The 12,003-nt window shown below is 43.4% G+C and overlaps 1 protein-coding gene across 2 annotated transcripts in view; it reads right to left on the bottom strand.

Annotated features, from left to right (window-relative positions):
• The window catches only part of nde1 (nudE neurodevelopment protein 1), a 47,317-nt gene that overhangs the window by 26,165 nt on the left and 9,149 nt on the right, over positions 1–12,003 (bottom strand). The gene's annotated exons all lie outside the window — the stretch shown is intronic.

The following is a 12,003-nucleotide window of genomic DNA, read 5'->3' as shown; positions in this document are numbered from 1 at the left end:
CCAAGTCTGGCTGCCTCTATCACTTTTTGGCAATCTTTGATGTTGTAGAAATGCATAATTATTGGCCGGGGCCATTGGTTGTCCCTGGGCCTCAGAGCAAGTAAGCCTTTTCCATTTTCATGCAACCAGCGCTCACGTGTATGTTGAGAAAGTGTAGCTAGATCTCAGAGGTTAGCCAGGAGCTTACCCTCAGCTCCTGGTAAACCAAACATTTTTCCTCTGGCCTTGATTCTCTAAATCATCTAGCTGTTTTGACATTGTGAATGCAGAGAAGATTTACCAGACTGATTCCTGGGATGGCAGGACTAACGTATGAGGAGAGATTGAGTTGGTTAGGATTGTATTCGCTGGGAGTTCAGAAGAACGAGGGAGATCTCAGAAACCCATAAAATTCTAACAGGACTAGACAGGGTAGATGCAAGAAGTACGTTCCCAATGGTGAGGATATCCAGAACCAGGGGTCACAGTCTGAGGATACAGGGTAGACAGTTTAGGACAGAAATAGGAGAAATTTCTTCACTCAGTGGTTAGCCAATGGAATTCACTACTACAGAAAGCAGTTGAGGCCAAAACATTGAATGTTTTCAAGAAGCAGTTAGATATAGCACTGAAGGTGAAGGAGATCAAAGAATATGGGGGTGGGGGGGGGGGGGGGGGGGGGGAGCTGTTTTCGATGCACTGTAAACGGCCATCCAGCAAGGAAGTTGTGTTTTAACAACTAGGAGCAGGAGTAGGCCATCTGGCCCCTCGAGCCTGCTCCGTCATTCAATAAGATCACGGCTGATCTTTTTGTGGACTCAGCTCCACTTACCCGCCCGCTCATCATAACCTTCAATTCCTTTACTGTTCAAAAATTTATCTATCCATGCCTTAAAAACATTAAATGAGGTAGTCTCAACTGCTTCACTGGGCAGGGAATTCCACAGATTCACAACCAAAAGAGAAAATGCTGGAAATTCTCAGCAGGTCTGGCAGCATCTGTAAGGAGAGAAAAGAGCTGACGTTGAGTCCAGATGACCCTTTGTCAAAGCTTTTATCCAGATTCACAACCCTGTTTCCTCAGTAAAAATTCTCTCCTCAACTTAGTCAAGTCTTTTGCCAGTATTCTGCAGCTCGATAGCACAAGCACTGATATTTTGCACTAATAGACCCAGTTTCTCATCAAAGACTTTTATATTAGTCATCAGTTGTGACGCCTTTGAAAGCGTCGTGTCAAGAGCTGACTCAGTCTCCGTGTTAAAGAATCAATTCCTCTCCAGTTGCCTCAGGCTGATCTTTCTTTCATTGGTTTTCTTAGCATTCTATCAGCAGAGTTTAAAGTTTATTTATTAGTGTCACAAGTAGGCTTACATTAACACTGCAATGAAAATCCCCTAGTCGCCACACTGCGGCGCCTGTTCGGGTACACCGAGGGAGAATTTAGCACAGCCAATGCATAATCAAAAATCCTCCTGGGACATAACATGGAGTTTTCGCTCCGGATTTAACTGAGTGTGAGTTGTAGGAAGTTTATTTATTAGTCACAAGTAAGGCTTGTGCCTAATTGCAATAACATTATTGTGAAATTCCCCTAGTCGCCACACTCCAGCACCTCTTCAGGTCGAAGCACCTAACCAGCACATCCTTCAGACTGTGGGAGGAAACCGGAGCACCCAGAGGAAACCCGCGCAGTCACGGGGAGAACATGCAAACTCCACACAGACAGTGACCCAAGCAGGGAATCGAACCCGGGTCCCTGGTGCTGAGGCAGCAGTGCTAACCATTGTGCCACCTTGCCACCCCATTGGGCCATATGAGCACGATAAATGAAAGGATTTCCAGCAGAGTAGCTCCAGAGCTATTCCCGCACCCGTGTCACATGACCCCCTCCTCGGAAAGATGTAATTTTAAAATTGTTACAATCGCCATGGAAATAAATCCACTGGATTTAAAATTCAATTACATTTTTTACAAACATACAAAATTGACGAGACCAGCTGCTCCATCATGCCTACCTCACGGAGATGACAGCCACATTGATTACTTTCCTTCAGTCCTCAATTTACGGTTGGCCTTTCCAGTTTATAGTATACTCAACATATCACAAGAATAAGGAACAATTTTTGCTTCAATAATGAAAGCAAGTGAGCTTATTTTATCCTTGTTTGTGAAATTTCTCCCATGTGTTTAATACCATTACAACCTTAGCCAGTGATTCAAAAGTCAAAATGTTTTAAAATCACTTTCCCGGATTGATTTAAGACCAACATCCACTCAAGGTGAGAGTTCGAACGAGACAAACCCACTGATCTCAAAGATCAGTGTTCCGCCATAATGCAGAAAGCTAAAAAACCACAAGAATCTACTCCATCAGGCCCCACAACATCAGAAGGCAACTCATGTTCCACCAGGTGTTTCTGCAAACAGCTCGTGTGCATTTTATTTCCCCAAATCCATTCAGATAAGAACTGTTTTGCACAATTGCAGTAGAATATAACTAAACATAAGCAGTGTGGATAAATGCAAAATACTGCGGATACTGGAATCCGAAACAAAAACAGAAAAGGCTCGAAAATCTCAGCAGGTCTGACAGGATCTGAGGAGAGAGAATAGAGCCAACGTTTCCAATCTGGATGACCCTTCGTTAGATCTGACAACGGGTCATCCAGACTCAAATCCTTGGCTCTATTCTCTCTCCACAGGTGTTGTCAGACCTGATGAGCAGTGTGGAGCCAGGGATAGGGAACACATACACGGTTCTCTGTTCACTCAGTTACTGTCCCTACACAAACGCTGCCAGACTGGCTGAGCATTTCCACTTTTATCATTGCTGTTGTTGAGACTTTGAACCAAGGTGTCCAGCAAGAACTCGGTTTCCATGGGGCAGCACAAGCGGTTAGCGACCCAGGTTCAATTCCGGCCTTGGGTGACTGACTGTGTGGAGTTTGCACCTTCTCTGTGTCTGCATGGGTTGCATCCGGGTGCTCTGGTTTCCTCCCACACTCCAAAGATGTGTGGGTTAGGTGGATTGGCCGTGCTAAATTGCCCCTTAGTGTCCCATAATATGTAGGCGAGTGGATTAGCCATGGTAAATGTACGAGGATAGGTTGGATGGGATGGATAAGGTGCCTTTTCAGAGAGTTGGAGCAGACTCGATGGGCCAAATGGCCTCCTTCGGCACTGTAAAATTCTATAGGATTCTAAGATTCTATGGTTTTAACATAGGAAAAGGGGGGTTGAAATACAAATTGTTAATACCAGCTCATTTCCTGGAAGCATTCACTACAAAATACACAAGTCAACACCTATTACCCAGAGGTGGAGACAACTAGAATTGTTCAAATAATACAACATGCCCCCAAACCAGTTTAAAATGGGTAAATAACGAATAAAGCCTAAGGAGTGAGGAATATATGCGCAAAAACATCAAGTCAGGCCAAAAGATAATGTTCGAAAAGTTCAGGAGTGTCCCACTAAATTGGAATGAAAATATGGCCGAATTATTTTATAGGAGGCATTAACAAAACTAGGTAATTTCAGGCTCATTTTCTCACAGTAATGAGAATCAAATAGAACAAAACTAGAAACAAAAGTGGAGGAGTATCCCCAAACAAGAAACAGATCCAATCTCAACACTTATAGAACCGAAATAAAAAGAGCTACAATACATGACCATGCACAGAAGATTTTTTTTAAAAGTTAGTATCCGGATGTTTGATATTCGAAACAGGATGCTTTTGTTGAGGAAATGATATTAGTAGCGCCACGATATGGTCTCCCTCTAGGCTTCCACATGAAAGTCAGCTGCACAAGTTTAAGCGATGGGAACAATCGAGAAGAAGCTTGCAGGAGGGCGAAGAGGAAGTGGCTTTGCGAGAAGACGTAATGGGTTATAATCAGGAAAATTAGGTCATAGCCCAGGAGTAAGTGCTGAACCCATGTGGTTTCCGATATATTTAAATAGCCTAGATTCGAACAGCAACTGGTCAAAACTGAATTATTCTAAACCTCGGTGCGAGGTTGGAAGCAAGTAGAATCGGATTAAGCCAAGGAATTGCGGAAGCAATGAATTAATATTTGCAAATTGTCAGAACTACAATAAATTGAATTCAATGCAGATAAGTACAAACTCTTAACTGCTTTCAGAAGTGGCCTGGTAAGGCACACAGCTCAAGGATAATTAGGGAGAGGCAACAAATGCCAGCCTTGCCAGTGACACCATATTCCAGGAAATAATAAATTATAAACAAAGGAAAAAATCCTAACTAGCCAGTCAAGCTCCTATCCCACAGATTTCCACCCTCCATATCACCCACTTCCATTCCTATCTCAGCTTATCCACCACTGAAACCCAATCCTCCACTCTCCAAAACGTAGGTTCATCAGAAACTAATTGTATTCTATCCAGCTTCATTGTTGACAATATAATTTTAATTCTAACAATAGCACAGACAGGTCCTTCCTGAACAAAATGGGCGTTCCATCCATTGGGCAGTAGGGGTGGCACAGTGATTAGCACTGCTGCCTCAGTGCCAGGGACCCAGGTTCAATTCCGGCCTCGGGTCACGATGTGTGTGGAATCTGCACGTTCTCCCCGTGTCTGCATGGGTTTCCCCCGGGTGCTCCAGTTTCGCCCCACAATCCAAAGATGTGCGGGTTAGGTGGATTGGCCATGCTAAATTGACCTGAGTGTCAGGTGATTAGCAGAGTAAATATGTGGGGTTACGGGAATAGGGCCTGGGTGGGATTGTGGTCGGTGCAGACTCGATGGGCCAAATGGCCTCCTCCTGCACTGTAGGGATTCTACGATAAAAAAACAGGCTATAACCTACAAGGGCAGAATGTGGAACAAAAAAAAGCATCTATTATCCAAATACTACCTGCACATATTCCAATTTAAATTTATTACTGTGGAAATATAGCAGAGCATTCGTTGCTGAAAATTAAGCTTTGATAAATTAACTTCCTTTCCTCCAATAGATTGCCCCCACTCATCCCCAACAAATCAGATATTTCCTGCAGGAAATACCTGTGGAAGATTGGGAAGAGGCTGGTCTGGCTCAAACACTTCATTCGGAAAACACACTAATTCAATTCTGGGAAAGAGTATTTTACAACATCCAAAAAGTTTACATTCAGAACCTACTTTTAAAGAGGGGCATTTTTAAGCTACTTTACAGCTGACACCTGTTGAAGAACAGAATAACTATCAGTGAGAGCAGTTATTGAAAGCAGTGCCGATGTCACCTTAAAATCTAGCCGTGCCACACATCAACTGCTCAGAAAAAGGCTGCTTTAAATTTACGCAGTTATTTCAAGTGCCCCTCAAACAGATTGTCACAGATTATATTACATTAGTTATCAGGCCTCTCTTTCAAAAGGTTTCCTCTGCCGCACCCTATTCCACCACCAGCTGCACCCCGCCATGAGCAGGTCATCCCAGTTATATTCTGTAGCTGGCTCCCACATGATGCACCAAATCCCAGGACAAGGCAAGAAGCCAGCCACCACAACGGAATCGTGTGGCTTCCTCCCAGCACTGCAGCTGAGGTCTGGGACTCTGCAGCACAGAGAGGATAGGAAAAAAAATCAAACCCAAACTGTCCAACACAATTCTCTCAAACAACAAATTCAAGGCCCCTCTGAAAGGTGATATTGATTGTGGGGGGCGGGGGGGGGGGGGGGGGGGGGCACCCAGGTCACAAACAGTGTTCTGGCAGCATTGCACAAGAGAAATCAATAAACATTCAAACATTCACAACAGCACCAAATGTAAAAGAAAACAATTTCTATTTCATGAGAAGCTGATTGGTTGGGGAGTGGCCTGATTGCTAGTGGTGTTGCCATGGAGAATGCATCAGCTAACTGATGACTGACAGTTACCTACCAGGCTTGTCAACCTGTCTGGGCTTGAATTTAAACAAAGCTTGGCAATAAACTGTCAACTGCTGCATTCACCACAGCAATGCCTCTACCATACGAATTAGGAGCAGACCATTCAACCCCTCAAGCATGCATCACCGTTCAAAAACCTCTGATTGCAAACTCTACTCTACATGCCCACATCCTCCTCACCCCCCCCCCCCCCCCAAAATAATCTTTTACCCCTTTGCTCATCAAGAATTTATCCACCTATTCAAAGACTCCCTTCCATTGTCCTTTGAGGATGAGCTCCAAAGAGTCTCAACCCTCAGGAAAAGGTTCTCTGCGTCCATCGTATTTTAAACAGTGACCTGCTGGTTCTAGATTCTCCCACAGGAGGAACCATCCTTTTCACATCCACCCTCTCAGGACCCCGCAGGATCCAGCATCCACCTGCCAGCCAATCAGCACTCTTCTCATGAATTACAAATTCTTGTTCCCTTTACATTTGGTTTTCTTGTGAATGTCCAGAGTGCACGACAAAAAGCACTTGACATGTCTTTTTTCAGCAATACTGAAATCCTATATTACCAAATGACTATTTCTATTGCACAATAATTGCTGCGCTAACTTTGTGTCCAATTAAGTCATAATTCCTTCGAGGAGAACCTGCTTCCCACGCTTTCAGAAGCACGGGGCGGCACTGCCGGTGGTCAGCACTATTGCCTCAGTGCCAGGGACCCGGGTTCAATTCTGGCCTCAGGTCACTGCCTGTGTGAAGCTGCACGTTCTCCCCGTGTCTGCGCGGGTTTCCTCCCACACTCCAAAGATGCGGCGAATAGGTGGATTGGCCGTGCTAAATTGCCCCTTAGTGTCAGGGGGACTGGCAGGATAAATACGTGGGGTTACGAGAATAGGGCCTGGGTGGGATTATTGTCAGCGCAGACTCGATGAATCAAATGGCCTTCTTCTGTACTGTAGGAGTTCTGTGATTACTTGTACCTAATAATCCTGCTAATTACATCAGATCACTCACATACCTTATTCCAATCATTGTATTAAGATCAGTCACTGCTATTTTCAAACCTACACTGGTATCCATTGCTTTCTGTGACGTTCTAAGTATTCTGAATACAGTAGATGGACTGAGCTAGGAATGGAGACAGGTCAAATGTCCTACTTAAAGTAATAGACCATGATGCATAGTAAAAAATTACAATTTGATAGATTAGGTATTACAAATTTACATTGTTACTTTACAAAGCCTTTCTTCACTTGGCAATAAGGCCTATTGTCAGTTATTTACATTGGGGGAGCATTTACCAAACATGCTCAAGTTGTTACCCCATTGCGCGCTCCACACCTTCCCCAAAATTCTTCTGTCCCCACACCATTATTTCAGGATTATAAAAAAGTTACTTAAAGGTTATTCACATTCCAGTGGCTGAAGCAGGTAGTTTGCAGTTGGAAAAACTTCCCTGCCATTGACACCACCCCCCCGTCCCATTGTGACAGCTTCCATTAGTGCCTGACTGCTTCAGTGCAATATCTGACACCTCATTAACATTGCGCTAAACGTCATAAACTAACATTTGCGTTCCAACACTGGCGATCAGAAACATTAACTTTATACAAAACAGAAATGAGTTTGAATTATCCACACCCCCCTCTCATGGAGCTAATGATCCATGCAGGGCAGAGTTAGGTAAACAGGCTGTTGTACAATTAAAACATGCCAAGGCTGTACGTCACCACAAGAAAAATTTCACTTCAGTTCCACACATAAGAAGCCCGCTTCCTCAACCTTACCAACTTCAACTCTTTTAACACTCAATCCATAAATCTGTAAATAAAATATACTGGCTCCAATACAGTGATATGGTGAATAAAATGTCAAGTTAAAAGACAAAAATTCATTCCATGTTCACAAGATCATAGAGCACTTGTTTAATTTTTAAACATGTGGAGTTGCCGGTGTTGGACTGGGGTGGGCACAGTAAGTAGTCTCACAACACCAGGTTAAAGTCCAACAGGTTTATTTGGTAGCACGAGCTTTCGGAGCGTTGCCCTTCATCACCTGATGAAGGAGCAGCACTCCGAAAGCTCGTGCTACCAAATAAACCTGTTGGACTTCAACCTGGTGTTGAGAGACTACTTACTTTTTAAGCAGACAGCCAAGCTTGTGTATTGAGGGCGGCACGGTGGTTAGCACTGCTGCCTCACAGCGCCAGGGACTCTGGTTCAATTCCGGCCTTGGGTCACTGTCTGTGTGGAGTCTGCAATTCTCCCCGTGTCTGAGTGAGCTTCCTCCGGTTTCCTCCCATGGTCCAAAGATGTGTGGGTTAGGTGGATTGGCTATGCTAAATTGCCTCTTAGTGTCAGGGGGACTAGCTAGGGTAAATATATGGGGTTATGGGGATAGGGTCTGGTGGGATTGTGGTCGGTGCAAACTCGATGGGCCAAAAGGCCTCTTTCTGCACTGTAGAGTTCTTTGGTTCTATTCTATCCCGTGTATTTGAAATTTGCTACCAACGGGAAGATTCTAATGTTAATACAATGCTGCTACTAAAGTGGGGGGAGGGTGGAGGAACATCAGTGCAACATCTTGAATTTGCATAGAATCTCCAATGTAAGATGTGGCGACGCCGGCGTTGGACTGGAGTGGGCACAGTAAGAAGTCTCAACACCAGGTTAAAGTCCAACAGGTTTATTTGGTACCACAAGCTTTCGGAGCATCGCTCCTTCATCAGGTGAGTGTTAAACCTGATGAAGGAGCAGCACTCCAAAAGCTCGTGATACCAAATAAATCTGTTGGACTTTAATGTAGTCAGACTTCACAAGGTGCTCCACAGGAGTGATCAAACAAAACATCAGTTACACAAGGAGGCATTAGAGTCAGAGGTTTACAGCATGGAAACAGGCCCTTCAGCCCAACTTGTCCATGCTGCCCCTTTAAGCCCCTAAGCCAGTCCCAATTGCCCGCGTTTGGCCCATATCCCTCTATACCCATCTCATCCATGTAACTGTCTAAATGCTTTTTAAAAGAAAAAATTGTACCCCCCTCTACTACTACCTCTGGCAGCTTGTTCCAGACACACCACCATGTGTGGAAGAATTGCCCCTCTGGACCCCTTTCTATCTCTCCCCTTAAACCTATGCCCTCTAGTTTTAGACTCCCCTACCTTTGGAAAAGATATTGACTATCCAGCTGATCTATGCCTCTCATTATTTTATAGACCTCTACAAGATCACCCCTAAGCCTCCTACGCTCCAGAGAAAAAAGTCCCAGTCTGTCCATCCTCTCCTTATAAATAGAGAGGTGGTTTTAGGACAGGTGGTTTTTCCGAGCTCACCTCAATAGCAGTGCCTCTGTAGTAAATACCAAATAGCATGCCAGAGTCAAACATCGGCATGCCAAGTAGCTGAAATGTTCCTGAAAGCCTTTTACACAAGCAACAAACTCATTTCAATACAGCTGGTCCATATGCATTCTCCCAGCTACTGGGAAGTTCAGAGTACAAAAGTAAACTGTTGCAAATCACATGCACCATTGTCTTTTTGGCATTATGGCCGCTATAAGATCTTATTACAAATTTCAACACTAGGATTGGGAGCAGCCAATAGAGAACCACTTTGAAAGCAGCCTTGAATTTTAAAAAAAAGTGACCCACTCGACTTGAATTAACTTTTGTGTTTGGAACATTGGTGAAGTGCCTCAGTTTATATTTCATTCAACAACAGACACATTCCCAGCGTATGTTACTTTAAAGAGAAAACCAATGTCAGGTCGTCAGAATTCTATATATGCTGGATAATCCTAAACAATTAAAAATTCAATGGCAGAAATAGATCAGGTGACAGTTTACAAAATGTGCCCAATGCAGAAACATTTGCAGGATCCAACATTTGCCTCCGAGTTAGTTCCTCAAACTTTTTTTTAAATAAAGTCTCCATTTTTTGAAGGCAGTAACTCAAGCTGGGTTCAGATCCCTGGGTGGTGTCAGACAAAGTCCCTGACTAACAGCCATTCAGAACAGTACCAGCAACTATTCAGAAAGAACCAACAAATGCAAGCTCAGTCTTGTTCACGCTGTTATTCTCCATACATACACAAGACAAAAGGGTAGAAATTAGGATCTGGGATTAAGTTTCCCCTCCCCACCTTGTTTATTCTAGTCCAAATAAATAAGTACCAAAGCCATGGACAAAATTAGCATGGATTATAACTCAAATTTGTAACCAGATGATGCACTGGCCCATTAATCCCCAGGCCAGGTACTTCAAAAATGTATTTAATGATTCCGACTAAAAGTACAGTCACAACCAATTTAAAGCTTTAGTTAAACTCTCAAACTAAATTTCACATCAAGTACTGTACATTCTAATCAAAAAATGTTGCTCCAGCACATTCTTCCACAAGAGCCTGCTTTCACCCCCATTGTCGTCCTTTGGACCTCTCCACCCCCTTCCATTTATCGATCATTCAAATGGTAGCACCATCACAAAGCACACTGCAGCCAATAAGCAACAGGGAAAACACAAGTGTTGTGCAATGAATGCCGCACGGGTAATTCTCTCCCATTTCATCACCTCGTGTTGTTCCACTAACATTGCACAAATTGCTACTGATAAAGCATCGTGGAGTTAACGTGACTCAAAATACTCCCCAGATACAAGCCAAAGAGACATTCTACAGTTAATATTACAATGTGCTTTCCATTGTTCGAGCAAACACACGAAAGCATTGTGTACCCCCTCAGGACACTACTGCATTCCTAGTTGCAATAGTCGTATCGTTGGATTGCTTCCAGATGTCTAAAGCAAATTAACTATTTTTGCAGCTGTAGCCAAGACTACTTATTCCATTCCAAATATTAAATTCTTTCCAATTAGACCCACTTAGAAAGCTCAAACCCCACCCCCCTGTAGAAAGAAAACTGAAGAGCACAAACATACTCCCAGCTGACTGCACAGCAGATTCGAACAATGGATTCCCTGTTTCTTCAACCACTTGTTTGCACTCAGTCTTTGGAGAGAATGGAAGCCACTATGTCCCAGCTTTAGAAAAGGATACTCTTTAAGCAGATTAATTAATTAACCAAAAGTTGGAAAGTTTACTACAAAGTGCCTTTCAGCTGAGATAGAATTTGAGAACACCACCTCAGAATAAAACTAGGCAAGAATGTATGTTTAAAATTCCGAATGAATGTTCAATAACTATTACAATAGGCAAGACAAAAACCAGTCAACATACTGAAATCAAATTGAATTTTAAAAACATCTTCAAGCCTAAAGAATTAGCTGCAGAAATCCAATACCCATCTACAGTGATAGAACGAGGGCAGATTCATTCACAAATCTGTCCTCCTTTCACCACTATTAATGATCTGAACTCATGCCAAATTAGCACCACCACTAAATAAGCCCACCAGAGAGGTGGATTTTGTGCCAGTGTTGAATGGGCAACCTGCCCTTATTAACTGACAGTAATCTTAAGCAGGCTAAATTGAAGGCATTTCAGATGCCATGACCTCTCTCTGCCTGCCCACACAATACCGTCACTGTGCCGGTTCTCAAAGATAAAGCCCATGGAAAATTCTGCTGATTTAACACCTTGAATTGTGACAGAGTTTTCCACAAACATACAAGGAGCCTCCTGCCTAGGTAATTGTCTCTCACATTAATGCTAAGTATATTAACAGAGGGCCCCTAAACCTTTCAAAAGCAACAGAAGGTTTCACTCCATCAGTAGCTGATAAACAGATTTGGAGCAAGTGACAAAATTAACTCATTGGTGTTGCTTTAGCTCAGAATAATGCAAACCCCCTTCAGCAGTGGAGGAATGCTGTACCTTGGTACTGACCTGGCAAATCACCAGGTACTGCCTGCACCATGAGCGTAGCGGACAAACCTATGGGACAACTACTTAGGCAGATTAGAGTAAAATTTAGGCCAAGTTACACATTAACTTTAAAAACCTGATACAGAAACCAAGTGGCCACAGGTGCTCCCGTTTATCAGTGCACAGAAGCCTTCGCTTTACAATAAGTAACTCAACTGCATTTTAAAGAGCAGGTACTTTATGCAGTGTGCAGTTATGGAATTCACATTATAGGAGGGATGTGATAGCACTGGAAAGGATGCAGAGGCAATTTACCAGGA

The sequence above is a fragment of the Mustelus asterias genome, chromosome 23, assembly GCF_964213995.1.
Source record: "Mustelus asterias chromosome 23, sMusAst1.hap1.1, whole genome shotgun sequence".
Taxonomy (NCBI): Eukaryota; Metazoa; Chordata; class Chondrichthyes; order Carcharhiniformes; family Triakidae; genus Mustelus; species Mustelus asterias.
The sequence above is the reverse complement of the archived record's forward strand: the minus strand, read 5'-3'. Positions and strand labels throughout refer to the sequence as shown.